The sequence below is a fragment of the Ascaphus truei genome, chromosome 3, assembly GCF_040206685.1.
Source record: "Ascaphus truei isolate aAscTru1 chromosome 3, aAscTru1.hap1, whole genome shotgun sequence".
Taxonomy (NCBI): domain Eukaryota; kingdom Metazoa; phylum Chordata; class Amphibia; order Anura; family Ascaphidae; genus Ascaphus; species Ascaphus truei.
Genome location: NC_134485.1, coordinates 436,532,326 through 436,533,265, shown reverse-complemented (window position 1 = coordinate 436,533,265; position 940 = coordinate 436,532,326).

Sequence of the window (940 nt, the reverse complement as noted above, 5' to 3'; positions counted from 1 at the left end):
TGTGTCTGTGTGTCTGTGTGTGTGTGGTATCACTGGCTCTGTGTGTGTTGTGTCCCTGGCTCTGTGTGTGTTGTGTCCCTGGCTGTGTGTGTTGTGTCCCTGGCTGTGTGTGTGTGTGTGTGTGTGTGTGTGTGTGTGTGTGTGTGTGTGTGTGTGTGTGTGTGTGTGTGTGTGTGTGTGTGTGTGTGTGTGTGTGTGTTATGTCACTGGCTCTGTGTGTGTGTGTGTGTATGTGTGTGTGTATGTATGTGTGTGTGTGTGTGTGTGTGTGTGTGTGTGTGTGTGTGTGTGTGTGTGTGTGTGTGTGTGTGTGTGTGTGTGTGTGTGTGTGTTATGTCACTGGCTCTCTGTGTGTGTGTGTGTTTGTTGTGTGTGTGTGTGTTATGTCACTGGCTGTGTGTGTGTGTGTGTGTGTGTGTGTGTGTGTGTGTGTGTGTGTGTGTGTGTGTGTGTGTGTGTGTGTGTGTGTGTGTGTGTGTGTGTGTGTGTGTGTGTGTGTGTGTGTTATGTCACTGGCTCTGTGTGTGTGTGTATGTGTGTGTGTGTTATGTCACTGGCTCTGTGTGTGTGTGTGTGTGTGTGTGTGTGGTATCACTGGCTCTGTGTGAGGTGTGTCCCTGGCTCTGTGTGTGTTGTGTCACTGACTGTGTGTGTTGTGTCACTGACTGTGTGTGTTGTCAGTTCGTAGTGTCAATATATTGCCTTGCAGTGCGTTGCAGCCTTCTGGCAGTGCAGGGTTGTCAAAATTGTCACAAGTTAAACCTGGCGCCAACCCCAAAAATCCTGTATGTGGTGTTTATAGATTATAAATATTACATTCATCATGTATATTTACTAAAAGCTGCTGCACATAACTACTGTACTGTGTACCCATAACCCCCGTACTGTGTACCCATAACCCCCGTACTGTGTACCCATAACCCCCGTACTGTGTACCCAT